This window comes from Martes martes, assembly GCF_963455335.1.
Source record: "Martes martes genome assembly, chromosome: 11".
Taxonomy (NCBI): Eukaryota; Metazoa; Chordata; class Mammalia; order Carnivora; family Mustelidae; genus Martes; species Martes martes.
Window position 1 is genome coordinate 99,522,559 of NC_137899.1, and position 15,094 is coordinate 99,537,652.

The 15,094-nt window shown below is 37.2% G+C and overlaps 1 protein-coding gene across 1 annotated transcript in view; it reads left to right on the forward strand.

Annotated features, from left to right (window-relative positions):
- CNTNAP2 (contactin associated protein 2) overlaps positions 1-15,094 on the forward strand; it is a gene marked incomplete at both ends in the record, with an annotated part of 1,866,690 nt that overhangs the window by 412,557 nt on the left and 1,439,039 nt on the right.

Genomic DNA, 15,094 nt, shown 5'->3' on the forward strand with positions numbered 1-15,094 from the left:
AGTATGTTGAAATAATCACAGTTCTCATTCTCATTAGTACTCGATTTAGAAAATGGGTATGTAACTGATTGACTTCACAGAGCACTTTTATTTCCAAGTTTTCATTTTTTGCACATGTAGTCAGAATTTGAAAAGATGAGATGACAAAAGTTACTAGCCCTAAAATACTTGTTTATGGCATCTTATTCATATTGTACATGTTTGTATGTATATATGTGTATTATGTATTTGATACTTTTTCATACTTCTGTTGTTGTGTTGCTGTATTATATCACAAATTAAGTATCTGTACCACACACTGTGAGCCCCCAAAAGAAACATGGTGCACATTTCCTTATTAATTTCTGCATTTTCAAAACCTATCTTGGTACCTGACTTGTAGTATCTGGTCAGTGAAAGTCACAGGGACCCTCAGTTTTGTGTCTTGCACTAAGTCAGTTTTTTACAAACTGTTAATAGAGGTATATGAATTCTGCAGTATCTGAACAGTATTCTGAGATTTCACGTTTAGAACAATCTGAATAGTAAATCCCTTCTTGGGTGGCTATAATGCTGATTAGCATAATTCAGCTCTCTCAGAAACTAAAATTTATCTCCCCAAATTGTTTTAACACTGCTTAAGATATAAACAATCTAATTTTCTCAGTGTTTCCTTTTTTATATCCTTTTTATTTTTTTTCCTCTTTTTTATATCTCTCGCCCTGACTTCCCAAACATTCCAATATTCCCAACATCCAAACACTAATATAAACATTATATAAAACATATATAATATAAACATTAATATAATATATATTACACATAATATAGAATATAATAAACAAGAATATATAATATATGTAGTATAAACATTAATATAAACACAAGGTGGCGATTGTATTCTTTGTCTAACCCTACGCTGAGGCTGACATGAATCCTCTCTACATGAGTTCAACTTGGGAAGTGGGTACAACTCCTGTATGAGATCCTGCAATGTCACACAACAGATAAGTCACATATATTTAAAAAAAATAGATTTTGGCTTAAATGTAAAAAGTATTTATGTGCTTTCTATGCAAACAGTTACAATGCTTATTTTGTCACCCAAACATTTAGGCAGAATTTGAAAATATAATTGTTCTTAAAATTCTACTGTTAATAAATAATCTGAGAGGAAAAATGTAATAGTTTACCACTCTTAATTTGTGATTAATCTTATGGTTGTGACTAGAAAGACTCAATAGTGTCAAGATGCCAGTTCTTCTTGAATTAAAGCATCCTTAAATTCATCTGAAATAAAAATTAATAGGGATTTCGAGCTAGAGATACCTATTTTAGAGCTTACATGGGAAAATAAGTCTGTAGGAATAATTAACGAAATTCTGTTATAGAGAACAATAAAGGGTGTTTAGCTCTATGAGCTATTAAAACATATGATTAAGACTCAGCGAATGAAACAATAAGGTACTCATATAAAGAAACAAAATGGAAATATACCCAAATACAAATGGAAAGATACCTGCGCACATAGGAAATAGTGTGAATACAAGTGGAAAGTTAGGAAAATTCCACTGCCTCAGGATGTATCTCATCCCTCCCACAGCAAAATTCCAAGAAGACTGAAGCATTCATTGAACTAAAGTTGTAGCCAGTGTAGTGGTGACTATAATTTTAAAGATAGAGCCAAGATGGGGGGGGGGGGAAGAAGGAGAAGAAGAGTTAAGATGGATATGCAAATCATTCAAGGCAAAAATCAACAGAAACTTGGAGTGAAAACAAATGTTTTGGGGAAGATGGAGAGAAGGGTATCAAAACTGTTGGGAGTTGGGAGGAAATAATGAATTTGAAGTGCTGTGCGTGACATATGTCAGATGCACAGCATGAAAACTGTGTTTGAGGCAAAAAAAAAAAAATGTTTATATTAGTTTGCACAGAGGAATCTAAGATTGTATGTAGTTATGTAGGGAAGAGAACTAAGATCCAAAGAATGAGCTTTTGGCTATATTCCCTGGAAAGATGTGAAGGCAAGAAGAGTAATGAGAGCCTAAACCAGGCATGTTGAGGGAGGAAGTAGTTTAAAGCATGTGTAGAGCACCTGGGTGGCTCAGTGGGTCAAGTGTCCGCCTTTGGCTCAGGTCATGATCCTGGGGTCCTGCTCACTGTAGGGAGTCTGCTTCTCCCTCTCCCTTTCCACCCTGCTTGTGCTCTCCCTCGCTTTTATGCTCTCTGTCGCTCAAGTAAATAAATTAAACCTTAAAAAAAAAAAAAAAAAAGCATACAGAGGCGATCAACAGTACCGAATGTTCCAAAAGGGTCACTGTATGTGCAAAATGAAACAAGGGATACAAATATAGCAAAATAAAGAATTGGAGGAGACACTGCTTCTATTCTTCACACCATGACTTCCAATGATCTCCAATTTACCTTTCCAGGAAAAAAAAAAAGTTAACTTGATATTGCAAAGCCCAGTAATTAGAGGGATCCCCTCTTCTCATTGCATTTGACAAGTCACTACTTCAACACTTTTTTTTTTTTAAGATTTTATTTATTTATTTGACAGAGAGAGATCACAAGTAGGCAGAGAGGCAGGCAGAGAGAGAGAGGAGGAAGCAGGCTCCCCGCTGAGCAGAGAGCTCGATGTGGGACTCGATCCCAGGACCCTGAGATCGTGACCTGAGCCGAAGGCACAGGCTTAACCCACTGAGCCACCCAGGCGCCCCTACTTCAACACTTTTTGTCACACCAGTGTTAAATGTTACATAAACATTTTGCCCTCTGTATGAGTTAAAATTGAGATTTCACTGATCAGGAAATACACAGATAGAACAATGTATTTCAGGAGGTGAAGAAATGTTACAGAGGATCTACTAAGAATCACCCCTGGCAGGAGTCTTATTCATTATGTTTCAAATAATACGGAAGAGAGAATGTAGGTGAAGATGTTCACATTTAAAGTACCCAAGATTGCACAATATTATGAAAGCGATAAAAAATATTATGAACCTCACAAGGGTGATTCTAACTTGCAAGTCTTTTAGATCCCCATGCCCTATTTTCTTAGTCTTTCTCAGATGACAACATAATCTTTCACTGTCTTCAATTTCCAAATGCATTAAAAGTCTGAGAAAATAGAACCACATTGTATATCTTAAATCTTAAAACCTATCTATGCAAGCGTGGGGTTCTGCACTTAGAGAAATGTACAAGTACATCTAATTTAGTAAAATACATACATTTTTAAATGCTGCTGTATCTTCCCTCCAGTAATCCTACTTTACCTGATGACTGTGATGGGTTTGTCTTGTTTCTAATGTGAAAGCTTCATGGAGGCAGGGAGCCTGTCTTCTTTCAATATTTGTTTTCATCCTTCTGTATGGTTAGGGACTTTGTTGTGTGCTTCATGTATTATTGTATTTGTTCCATGCCCTAATATTATCAGGTGGCTGGTATCATCATCATCATGATCATTATTATTACTAATCATTAGTAGTAGTATTAATTGTCACTTTATTTCTGTGTCACCCGTGAAGAAATGGACTTAGAGGTTAAGTGACTTGTCCTAGATCAGATCTAACTATTCCACTCCAAAGGTCAAAATTTTGGGGCGCCTGGGTGGCTCAGTGGGTTAAAACCTCTCCTTTTGGCTCGGGTCGTGATCCCAGGGTCCTGGGATTGAGCCCAACATCGCGCTCTCTGCTCAGCGGGGAGCCTGCTTCCTCCTCCTCTCTCTCTGCCTGCCTCCCTGCCTACTTGCAATCTCTGTCTGTCAAATAAATAAATAAAGTCTTTAAAAAAAAAAAAGTTCAAAATTTTAGTCACCTGGTGGTATTTCCCTGTATCCGAACTATAGTAACACCCTTAATCTAGTTATGAGTTATAGACAAAAATGGAGGCTAAGATGGTAAGAGTCTCAAGGCCATGTTATGGCAAAAATCAACTACAGATATTCAGTGTGGGGCCAAGAATTTTTTTTATTTATCATATTTATTTTTTATCATATTTTTATCTATTTATTTATTTATTTATCATATTTTTATCATGTTTATTTATCATATTTTTATTTATCATATTTATCAAAATATTTATCATAAATATTTTGAAGATTGCAATATGATATATTATAGTATTTATGCTTAAATATATTTTTTTGCTATTATTACTGAAGCCCAAAAAAGAACCTGGAGCAAAGTATGGTTGATGTGACTCAGATTTTAGAAAGAGCATTCTTAACACACAGGCACAGTGAGATAACCGGGGGGATCTTCCTTACCGCTGGTGATCGGGCAGAGGGCAGTGATTATCTGTCATGAGTGTTGTTGAAGAACGTCTTAGAGGCGAGCTGGCTTCTATAAACTATAGGTTATAAATCTATGGAATTTGACTTAATGCTCAACATATATGTGCAAAGATTTCAATCAACCTGAGGAAAGTGAAATATGTATAGCAAGAATGTCATCAGCGTTTTTTATTCCCTAGGATCAAATTCGATGTAAACCTCTGATTTACTTGGAGCACTGGTATTTATCTATACATTTTTGGAAGCAGATCTGATTGCAGTTGTAATCTGCTAAAATGCTAACTGCATTGTTGGCATTCAACCATTTACTATTTTGGTGTAATTATTATTAGTATAATTGGTATTATTCTGCCTATAAATATGAATGAGTGTGATAATTAGAATAATTAGAATGAGTCACATTACAAATCTTCTTCCTCTCAACTTTGTATTATATTTTATGTATGCTTTATCATTATAGAGAATACTTACGTAAAAGTTATGTGTTCTTATGGAAAGTGAGAAAATGGTCATTTGACCCTGAATGACATGAATAAAACAGGTCAGGAAGACTACATATACATAATTTCTGAAGGGAATCTTGCATAATACACCAAGAAATTTTCATGTAGATTATTTTAATAGTCATCAAACTTTACTATTTGGAAGGAAGTAGGTGATATAAAATAAGTTTTAATAGACAGCCAAGGGAGAATTTCAAATTATGTAGTATCAAATTCTGTAAATGCATTAGAATATTATTGTTTGTTATTGAAAAGATTGAAAAATATCAGTCATATTATCATATTCTGTTGATTTAGTTAATTAAACCTAGAGTGGTGGTAAGTTTCATCTTTGAGATGGTAGGTAGGTAGGTAGGCAGGCAGATAGATAGATAAGATAGGTAGGGAGAGGGGCGCCTGGGTGACTCAGTCTTAAGCATCTACCTTCAGCTCTTAGTCATGATCCCAGGGTCTTGGGATCAAGCCCCGAATTGGGCTCTCTGCTCCGCGGGAAGCCTTCTTCTCCCCCTCCCACTCCGCCTGCTTGTGTTCCCTCTCTTGCTGTGTCTCTCTGTCAAGTAAATAAATAAAATCTTTAAAAAAAAAAAAGATAGGTAGATAGATGATAGATACAGCTGTGAGAAATGCTAAAATTGTAAGGGGATGTATTGATCCATTTTGGCTTGAAATAAATAATGAATTAGATGCTGAACACACATTAATTTTTTTCTAAAAAAACACAGCTTATATGTATTATAATACCTATATTACCTTGAAAAAATAGACTTGGATAATAGATACATACATACATACATACCTATAGTCTTGGCTTTTGAGTTTTACCTCTATTACATGATCATCTGGAACCTATTCTGTTATTTTGACCTCAAATGTTAAATTCAACAAGCAAAAACAGAATCTTTTCATTCAACAAAACCCACTTATTTTGCTTTAGGAATTATAAAACAAAAGCAGCAGGTGTCTCAGATTGAGTACTTGAAATGATGTGTCATCATTTTAAGACAGTGCCTCATATGTTTTAGACCTCATTCCTTCCATTTTCTGGCAGCTGACACTCATTTCCTCACAATGAGTGAATAATTAGCTGGTGAGAGTCCATGATGTCAAGGAGCTGTCATAATTTCCATGGAGTTTGCTCAGTATCGCAGTGCAGGAATTAAATGTGATCATGCTGACAACTTCGTCTGCTCGTGGGTGTAGCCGTAAACTATCCAGCAGAGCAGTTTGTACCAGGGCTAAGGTCAATCTTCTTCTTTTACTATTACGAGAAATTCATAGTTAAAAACACAGTACTATTTGTGTTCTTTATTTTAAGAAAGGAAGAGATAAATGTATATTTCCTTTCTAATCAAAAGGTTTCTAAAATTGCTGTTAGATCGATATTAGTTGGCTAGTCCTATAGGGAAAAAAAGAGAGATAGAGAGAGAAACATTGATAGTCCGTCAGGTTTTGAGCTAATTTCAAACACAAGGTCAGATTTTAATCAACTATGGAAGTGTTTCCCAGTGTTCAATCTTCAAGATCTTTCTGGATTTATCTCAAATATTAATCATGTCCCATGACTCTGATGATCACACCTGTGTTGCCTGCTAGGCCCACCCTGACTTCTCTTCTTAGTGTTGCTTTTACCCTTGGTGGATGGGCCCTTAGCGGGCATCATCTAAACTCAGCAGGCCTAAAACTAGAAGTGTCCCTTTTCTTTTCAAATCATCTATGGACTCAGTATTTATCAATATTTTGTTATAATTTTTTTTATCCAATCAGAATACTTTGCTTTCTCTGTACTTCCAAAATTTTAGAAATGAAGAGTCTCCTAATTTTTCCTTTAGAGTTTACCTTGCCTTTTCTTTATTTGCTTTCATAAGATCTACTCTTGTCTTCATTTTATAAAACGACACGTTTGTTTAAAGAAAACAGAAAATGCAGAAACATTCAAAGAACCTAAAAATCCCTTGTGATAGTATCCAGATTTAGGTGTTATTGCTATGTTGACCTACACTTCATGTTCTCCATCTATTGCTGTTAAGGTAATAGAACATCTCCATTGTAAACTATTTCTTGATCATTTCAGCGGGATAGATTCTCTCTTTCCTGTCCCTTACCATCGGTATCACTCAAATGCCATATGCAGTCTCACTGAAGGTATTTGTTTAAATATACCATTCCCTTTGCCAGGTTCAAAACGCTTTAAGGCCAGGGCACATGCTTATCCATTTCTTTGTAGAAGAAAGATCTAGTACAGTATCTAACCTTAATGTGATGTTTGCTGAATGAATGCAGTTAATAACACAGATCCATTTTGAATTAACCGCGAATAAACAAGTTTTACTCTCTTCCCTAGAATGAAAATCTCTGTGAGTCAGCTGGTCAAGAGGAAGTAAATTTTGCATGGAGTTAATAATGACAGGACAGATTACATGCTTCAGTGAAGCTTGTTCCTTTGTATAAAACGAAGTATATCGTGGGGTCTATATTTGCGTAGTTATGAGACGATGCATTTCTCCTCTTCTCTTTCTTATAGTCTATACTACTCAAAATAATTGATATAAGTATAAAAAATTGTCTTTTGTGCCATTAAAATTTCTTTTTTTTACATTTTTTTTTGAGAGAGAGAGAGAGAGAGTATTGCCATACAAAGGGGGGTTAGAGCCGAAGGTAGAGGGAGAGAGAGTGTCGTAAGCAGGCTCGATGCTCGGTGCAGAGCCCGACCTGGAACTCAAGCTCACGACCCTGAGATCATGACCTGAGTCAAAATCAAGAGTCCGATGCTTAAAAGACTCAGCCACTCAGGTGCCCTGTGTGCTAGTAAAATTTCTACCACTTAATTTCTTTTTTCCCCTCAAGCATTGCCTCTAACCAACTGCGTATTTTTAAAGGCTTTTAGTGTGAATTGTTGATTCCTTACAATTTATTTTGTAAGCTCCATTTCCACTTCCATCTTCATTTCTCAATATTAATCCTCTCCCTGCCCCTCTCTTTTTTTCCTATGGGTGATAAATTTCCATTCTCTCAACAACTTGTAACATATATACTTTTTGACTTTCTCCTAAAATGGTCAGATTGCAGCCTGGTTTTTGCACAAATAATTAAGATTATTTCTTATTTAGAATTTTTTTTTTTTTTTTTTTAATTGAGTGCCTGGGTGGCTCAGTTGGTTAAGTGTCTGGCTTCGGCTCAGGACATGATCCCAATAGTCCTGGGATGAAGTCCCACCTCAGGCTCCCTGATCCCCAGGGACTCTGCTTCTCCCTCTGCCCACTCATTCTCTCAATTTCTCTCTCTCTCAAATAAATAAAATCTTCTAAAAAAAGAATTTTATTTAATTAAAATTAAGGTCCTAGGAAAAAAAGTTATAATAAATAAATATGCTATAGAACTTATTTCCCCAGACCACTCATGCTTAGGAAACATCAAAGACTATGTCACCGTTACTCAGTTATTACTGATTCTCAAAAGTCTCATTTACTTTTCCTTAGCCTCATATGATTCACCCGTCACCACACTGATCAAATTAGCTTTCATTCCATGGTCAGAGATCTTCATCAAAAAGTATCTAGTGCTATACTCTCATCTCTCATGCATTTTTTATTTTTATTTTATTTTTTTAAAAACATTTTATTTATTTATTTGACAGAGAGATCACAAGTGGGCAGAGAGGCAGGTGGGGGGGGCGCGGGGAGAAGCCTGAGCTGAAGGCAGAGACTTAACCCACTGAGCCACCCAGGTGCCCCTTTATTTTTATTTTAAAGATTTATTTATTTATTTATCTATTTATTTATTTGAGAGAGAGAGAGCACAAGCAGGGAGGAGGAGCAGAGGGAGAGGGAGGAACAGACACTTTACCCCCCCCTTCATCCCCCCACCCCCCCACTGAGCAGGGAGCCCGATGCGGGGCTAGAACCCAGGACCCAGGGATCATGACCTGAGCCAAAGGCAGAGGCTTAACCAACTGAGCCACCCAGGTGCCACTCACATGCATTTTATTCTGTTGATCAGCTGGTATTATTTTGTCTTCTCTATGGTAACGTAAATACATTTCCTCTACTTGGTCCATCCCTACCTGGAGCAGCATTTACTCACATTTGATGGTTTTGGGGTTGTGAGGTTTTGTCTCTCACAAATGGGACTTCATGTTTTTGTTTTTTTTTTTCCCTCAAGATCCAAGGGTCATCCTGAAAATAAGATTCCTGATGTGCTACCCTGATATTATAATGTCATAATATCCCACTGTGAATATTGTGATTATGGATCCATACAATGTGCATTTGAAAATTAAATTTCAATCTATTTGCCCTCAATTCCATGGGGAACTTAAAACATGTGGGCTCTTTGAAGAAAGTCTAGCACATAATTTTTGTTCATACACCTAAGAAGACATGATTTCTATAGATCTGAGATTTTTTGGGTCATGGTGTAGAAGTTTGTCCAGAAATAGAAAATAGTAGTTGGTTAAGAAATATGATCAGGTGGGGGTTCTTGGGTGGCCCAGTTGGCTAAGCAGCCAACTCTTGATTTAGGCTCAGAGGGTCATGATCTCAGGGTTGTGAGATCGAGCCCCAAATCAGGCTCCTTGCTGGGTGTAGAGCCTGCCTAGATTCCCCTCTCCCTCTGCCCTCCCCTGCCCCCTACGCTCATGCAAGCTCTCTTTCTCTCTCTCTCAATTAAATAAACAAATCTTTAAAAAAAAATTGTACAGGTGAACAGAATTTTCCCTAAAAAGAGTGTGTAATATGTGTTATATTTTGAGAAAAAGGAAGTTTCTGTCCCTAAGAACAACAACGAATACGTTTAACATGCTTAGTTCTGAAATGCCCAGTATAGGACTTCCTACAGGTGATTAGAAAAGTTTATCATAGGGTGCCTGGGTGGCTCAATGGATTAAAGCCTCTGCCTTCAGCTCAGGTCATGATCCCAGGGTGCTGGGATCGAGCCCCCACATCGGGCTCTCCGCTCAGCGGGGAGCCTGCTTCCTCCTCTCTCTCTGCCTGCCTCTCTGCCTACTTGTAATCTCTGTCTGTCAGATAAATAAATAATCTTTTTAAAAAAAGAAAAAGGAAAAAGAAAAAACAAAGACTGTAAAATAGTGGCCTGCCCCAGACCTAGCAAATCAGAAACTCTGGGGGCAGGGCCTGGCACTCCTAGACGTCACAAGACCTCCAGGTGATTTTTATGTCCCAGTAAATGTTCTATAGTGGTTAAACTATGATCTTCAGGTGGGACCTATGCACTGCTAAAGTCGAGAAAAAATCAGGATGACTGAAAAATATATCATCTTTAGCTAATAGTTATTATATAACACACATAGAAATATGTGGACTCTGCACACCCATTCACACATTTATATGGGTCTATTTTCCGATTAATTGTCTCCAAGCAGAAAGCAGGTCCCTGGGGGGAGGATATATATATAAGGAAATCAAGAGATTAGAAAGACCTACAACATGGGGCTTGTCCAGGTAGAACAGTTTTGGAAGATTTGATGCGGCGGGGAAAAAGGTTCAAGTCTGAGAGGTACGGAAGACGTGTGGGTGTTAAATATGAAGACTGGCTTTGTCTTGTGCCTATTTGTGTGTGCGAGTTTGGAGTGAGGTATGGCGACGCTTAAGGTATAGCAAGACTTAAAAGACTGTGATACTCTTGGTAGATACTGTCAGTTTCAGAGTCCAGGGCAAAAAATCCTGGTAAATTCAACATCATTAAAAGTAGTTAACTTGATTGTAACATTCTATTATTACCTCAAAATGCATCCATATTATAATTCCTGTTTTTGAGACATGGTTTCAGTTTCCTCCTAATTAGTATCTCCTTCCAAAATAATCTTGATTCCTGCAAATCTAGACCGTAAAAGGGCTCGGTTATTTTCAATATAAGTCTGGTCTCTGAACATATTAAGTCAAGCGGTGCTCCTAGAAACGGTGCTAGTCATCTGTTAGCACATTAGCACGTAAACCTATTTTGAATTAGAATATGTTCTGAAAATGTTCTCTCTCCAGAGTAATTACGTTCTTGCCTTGAGCCCCGGGTGCCCCGATGCTGTTTACACATTAATTTAGTGAGTCTCTTATATGTTTAAGAAGAAAGTATATTAATGCAAATGAGAAAGTTCCAACCTCTGGGATTTGAATCAGGAATTTAAAACAAGCTAAAAGAGCGTCAAAAATGGAAGCAGAATTGCCAATAAAACTTTTAATGATTTTAAGGAGCATTAAAATGATACTTGTGAATCTATAAGCAAAGCTGTTTATGTATTTTGCTTTAAAAGTTAATAAACCACTGGGGTGTTCATTGGAAAAAAATATTCTATTATTTGTAGAAATGCTGTGGAAGGGGAAACAAATAATACCTGATACTTCTTACAGTTTGCGGCCCCTTCGATGTGGAAATAATTGAGGCCTACTGTTGGAAAGATCTGAGGGGAAAGAAAGCAGATGTATGGTTACTGGAATAGGAACCCTACGGTGTTCTAATTTGAACATATTTCCATGAAGGACACTTCTTATATATGTTTAAGATAGGCACTTTAGAGGGGTGCCTGGGTAGCTCAGTGGGTTAAGCCTCTGCCTTCGGCCCAGGTCATGATCTCAGGGTCCTGGGATCGAGCCCCGCATCGGGCTCTCTGCTCAACAGGGAGCCTGCTTCCTCCCTTCTCTCTCTGCCTGCCTCTCTGCCTACTTATCTCTCTCTCTCAAATAAATTAAAAAAAAAAAAAAAAAAAGATAGGCACTTTAGAGAAATAGTGGGAATTTCTCTTTTGTATGCTGTATCTTCCTTCCATGAGTGAACCTAGGCAAAGGCTGCTGGTAGACCTAGGCAAGGGAATGCACGACTTATAAATTACATTGTCTGGTATAACTTTAGGTGGGTTTTACCCAAAGGCACTGGTTTTCATACGTATGCTGCCTTCGGCATAGACAGCCTAGCCCTCTCGCTGACCAGCCCCGCCTGGCATCTCAGGCACACCTGTGCTGTTTTCAGGCCAAGCAGAGCTAGTCTTGTTTTTGCAAAATCAGCTTTCAGACGTCTCGGTGTGAGAATTTGTTCAGACTTCCCTGTTCCCTGCTCGTTATGTACATGACATAGAAAACACTATTCTTACTCATAGATAAGTCAGGGGAACAAATACGTGTTGAATGCTTTCTTGCACCGGAATAAGAGGTCTTCATTGTTGTATCAGATAAGGGCTCCAGGCTTTTTATTTGCTGAGCTCTGTAGCTGCAAACCCAAATGTCAGAACTGGACCAACTCGAAAATAAGCAAGCTCTCCGGATACATCTCCTGAGCAATCATCCTTCGGGTAGTCCTTTGCCGGAGTCTCATTTTGAAATCTCTTGTTTGCAGCCTGTTCTGGGATATGCTACGTCATCTCTTATTTAGCTGATAGATCTTTAAATTGACAATAAGACTAATAGTGTTGTGCAGGTTAAGTTGGAATTATATATTTGTTTCAAGAAAGAGCCTGGAAGAATCCCTAGTAGGTAGGATGATGATTTGATAAAAGTAGTTATTACTGTCATTATATATGTGATTTCTATTCGTCGCCTTATAGAATGATAGACCCTCTCTCTGATAAGCTAACATGGACGTTCTCTCCTGGTGCACACAGTGTTAACGGCGAAATTAGTTTTCAGGTCAGAAAGACAATAAACTAGGAAAAGGAGATAATTTCAGATATGGCCTTCCTTGAGATAAGTAACATTTTGAGAAACCTAAAAAAAAAAAAAATAAAGGAGAGAGAGAAATGTTCAATTTATTTTTTATATTAAAGAAGTGTTAAAGAGAGCTACTACCAGTGGTTTAGTCACATAAAGGAACAAGTAGGGTTTTCGGGAAATCTGGCCAGACTTTATGCGGGATTCCATTCTTTTTGCCAGGCCATTATTTATTTTTTAAGGCAATCAGCAAAGGAGAACTCCAAGAGAATTCCAAAACAGATGGTGATGAGAGATTTTTAAAATATTTTTAAGAGATTATTTCTATTTTCTCACAAGCATTATGACTTTTAACATGAGACTGATGCTTAAGATGGGACCTCCTTGAATCACCCTTTTAAAACATCTCATCATTCCCGCCCCATCCTTACCCGCTACCTGCTTTTAGTGCCTTCCACAAAGAAAAACATGTACGTTTTTAATCCATTACTTTGGCCTTTCCTTAATCTGAATGAAGAACTTCCTGTTTTGTAAAACTCACAATTCTTTTGTGTGTGTGCTGTGACTTCTTAGTTCATTTCCTAAATGATACTGTTGAATGTTGTTTCATGTTAAGTGAGATAATCACCCATCACGTATATCTGGGACCATTTTTCTTCCACTTACGTGCCCGGGCATCTGTCCTTTTTTTACTGCATACTCTTCATTCCTGCATCTAAACCGGTAATTATCTCTGTGTTGTTGCTCTCCCACTCACTACCAACGAGACTCACTGTGGTGGTAGTCTATCAAGAGACTTCTAGAAAGGCTTATTGGCTTCAATATACTTTTCCTCTCTGTGTGGTATCTTTTTTCCTCAAAGAACTTTGTGATAAGTGCCAGGCCTCCACAGACACATCATCTTGCTTGTATCCACCAGCTGTTAAGGTCTCCTCTGTCTGTAATTCCCACAGTCTTCACGAGAAAACTTTTCATGAGCAAATGGACAACATCGTAGTAACCGTAGGAGGGCTCTGATACCAAAGACCTCTGACAGACATTCCTTAAGAATGATGCTTACATTTTGGTCAACAGTTATCCAAATTCCTTCTTTAGTTATTTCAAAACTTTAAGAAAATTGCCATCAGGTCTCCGTGAGACAGACATACTTGCTTTGTTCATGTGGCAGTACAAGTACATTGTAACTTTTGAAGGCACTAAAATTCAACAGTTCAGAAGATGTATAATGCAGGTCACAGGTGTGATTTTAAATTTCTAGTAGCCACATTCAAAACCGGGAAAGATAAAATTAATTTTATGAATACGTTTTACTTCAGTATATGTAAAAAAGACTATCATTTAAACATGTAATCAGTATAAAAATTTAGTGGAATATTTGACTTTTTAAAATGAATTCTTCCAGCTTCAGGGCATATTTTATACTTAAAACACCTCTCAGGGTGCCTGGGTGGCTCAGTGGGTTGGGCCTCTGCCTTCGGCTCAGGTCGTGGTCTCAGGGTCCTAGGATTGGGCCCCGCATCGGGCTATCTGGTCAGTAGGGAGCCTGCTTCCCCCACCCTCTCTGCCTGCTTGTGATCTCTCTATCAAATAAATAAATAAAATAAAATAAAAAACAAAACAAAAAAACACCTCTTAGCTTGAACTAGATATATTACACACGCTTGGTAATAGTGGCTTGTGACTACCGTATTGGACCCTGCGGTATCAATTCCAAAAATTAATATAGATTAGATGATCTTTATGGATCCATTCAGTCTGCATTTTACATAATTTTTAGATCTCTAACCTATATGTCTAAGAGTGCAGTAGGAGGTACATATTTTCCTGAAATCATTGACTATAAAGAAAGAAATAATTCATTTCTTTTATAATTTTTTTGGATAGTAGACCCTTTGTTCTGTTATCATCATGAAATAACTCTTATTTCTGGTTGCTGGTCTCTTTTTTGTATGCTTAAATATATTTTAAACTTCTGTTATGATATCCTGTAAATCTCATTTATTTTTAAAGCAATACATTGGTATGGTTTTTCTGTTTTTCCTGTAGTTAACCTTCCATTTCATGGTAATTAGAGATTCTTTTAAAACTATATTTAAATGGTCACGATGAGAAAAAGTAAATTGACTAATAACTGATTAAGCTATAGACTGTAGTTTATAGAAAGACTTCATTTTTACATAAGCCGTGTTTATGTGCTTCCTAAATTAAAAGTTAAGGAAATGCCTATGAGTGTTGGCAAAGTTTGAATTTCACTGATACTATAAGTTCACGGCCGAAGTTGATTAGGAAACTTGGTAAAAATTTTTCCACTAAGAGGCTTAAAAAGAACAGAGAAAGCAGAAATATCAAGAAAAGAGAGAATATAGGGAATATGATTGCTACTCAGGTGTGCAGAGGTGATGCAATGATGGAGAAAAGGACCACGCTCACGTCTACTGGGGATTTACCCTGTGCTATTATATCCATCCAGCTGAACGTAAAACCTATAGACTTGTATGTTGTGCCATCTGTTTCTCTACATTCCTGTAAAAAAAGACAATAAGTCAACATGGCCTGTTACAAGGTATAGTCCTACTGGAGAAGAAAACTAGGCTCAATTGCAATTTACTACAACAATCTTAAAGTTATAAAATACCACACACTTGAGTGACCTGGAAAAATTGAAG